The following is a 2,347-nucleotide window of genomic DNA, read 5'->3' as shown; positions in this document are numbered from 1 at the left end:
AAAAAAAAAAAAACAAAGAAGGAAAAACACAACAACAACAACAAAAAAAAAACATTGTTATTATATATATATGTATACCTGAAGATGCCCTCAGTGTAGAACGTCGTCTCACTCTAGAAATAGGTTTGACTTCTGTGTTTTGCTATTTGGGTCGCAATGTTTTCAATTATATTCTCACAAATTAATAGTTGTCTGAAAACTGGTATTCAATGTTGTATTTTTCATCCCATGTATTATTCTTTCAACATGCCCTCTCTTCTTCCTAATTTTCGTTTTTTGTTTGTTTGGTGTTATACACAGAATGAGGCTTTTTTTTTTTTACAAGCTACTAAAATTATAATTTCTTGCTTAAACATACCGTTTGTTAACCGTTTTGAAGTCTTTGCGTATTTTTCTTCGTTATTTGATTCAGTATAAATTTGAATCACTTTTTATCATTGAGTTTTGATTCACCAGTAATAATCCTTGATTCAGCAAATTGCCAAGCTTTTTCTTGTAATATAACCTGTAAATGAATTCCTTCGTTTTTTTCTCTCTTCAAAGAAGACTATTTCTGTAATTTCGGAGAAATAATGGGTAATTAATATTAGAAGTATTGTAGTACATTATATTTTAACGTCACCAATAAATATACTGAAAAATAATAAAACCGCCTTTATGCCAACAAAATGAACGTTATAAGTGTGACAGTCAATCCCGTTATTCGACCCGAAGCTCTCTGATCAGTAGTTCAAAATTAGGGACGTTTGCTTGCTTTTGAATTGGGCGCAAAGCTACACGAAGGCTATCTGCGCTAGCCGTACTTAATTTAGCTAGTCATCACCACTCACCGGCAACTCTTGGGCTATTCGTGGGGACGCCCTAACCACCTGGCCATGAAATAAGGGACTATTATACCCGAGTCCCATGTATCTAAGAATTGTTGTTATTTTCTTATTGCAAAGCTACACGATGGGCTATTTGCATTATGTCCACTGAGGAGAATCGTTGTAAGCCCGTAAACTTACAGCTGACCCATCGGAGGGCAACTGGTTGTTTAAATCAAGTGTCGCGTAAGATGAAATTCAAGTAGAATATACCAAGACCATCTAATAAATTTCGCTTATTTTTGTTTTTGGTCATAATTACCGAAACTTCAGTAATTAATTTTTCTTCTTATTCCCAATCTTTTTTTTTATGGGATATTTATAAATGTTTGAAATCAAATAGTATTAAAAATTAAACACACAAAACAAAAGGAAATTATATTATAAAATGGTATAAGAAAATATATTAGACGAATATAAACAAAACGAAAATTTGTTTGTTTGAAGGTAAGCACAAAGCTACACAATGAACTATCTGTGCTTGTTTCTTTGTAACTAAGCACAAAGCTACACAATGGGCTATCTGTGTTCTGCCCATCACAGGTATCGAAACCCGGATTCTAGCGTTGTACGTCCGCAGACATTCCGTTGTGCCACTGGGGGGCCTATCTGTGCTGTGTCCACCACGGGGTAGCTAAACCCGGATTTTAGCGTTATAAGCCTTCAGATTTACCACTGAGCCACTGGAGGGCTTCAAAATGAAAAAGCAGGCATGAATTCTCATAGGAAAGTAAGGTTCACAGAATAGCATATAAAAATCTAGTAAGCAAATAAATCAATTTCTTTTGCAAAATTTCTTTTACATCTCTTTCCATAAATTCTCATAGTGTTTATATAAATGAATTTTTATTAAATGACGGATTATAAGTATGAAGAAGACAAAAAATATATATATACCACAGTAACCTGTTTAGGTGAAGCAACAACAACAACAACAACAAAAAACATAGAAATTCTTGCATCTCAACCAGCTCTGAAATGTAGCATATCCTTTTATTAAATTTTATATTACTTATAAAAATAACCAATGGCAAGAAAGAAGTGTACAATTATCGGTGAATTAATGTGTCAACAAAATAGCCACAGAAACACGGTAATGATGTTAATAAAAGAGCAATGGAAAACTTAATTTTTTTATAGTTGGCACCATCTAGGATAAACCTTGTTTTTTGTGTTACAAATTTGTATATTTATCATAAATTCAAAAAAAAATAATAAAGATCTTGGTTGAGGTATGTTAATAATTCATCTCAGATTACAGATTTTTTCAGAAATATGTTTGGGTTTGAAATATTGTTACATATCCGCTTGTTTGTTAATTTCCCGTAGAAATTATTTCCGAGAAACTTCAGCGATACAAGCCCTTTCTTAATTAAAATTAGTTTATTCTTTCTCGATACAACTTTGCAATACACAGAATTTCCACAGTCACTTTAAACTTAACTACTTTTATAAGCACACGCTATAATTCACAGCGATTC

This window comes from Limulus polyphemus, unplaced genomic scaffold (assembly GCF_000517525.1).
Source record: "Limulus polyphemus unplaced genomic scaffold, Limulus_polyphemus-2.1.2 Scaffold503, whole genome shotgun sequence".
NCBI classification, from domain to species: Eukaryota; Metazoa; Arthropoda; class Merostomata; order Xiphosura; family Limulidae; genus Limulus; species Limulus polyphemus.
The sequence above is the reverse complement of the archived record's forward strand: the minus strand, read 5'-3'. Positions refer to the sequence as shown.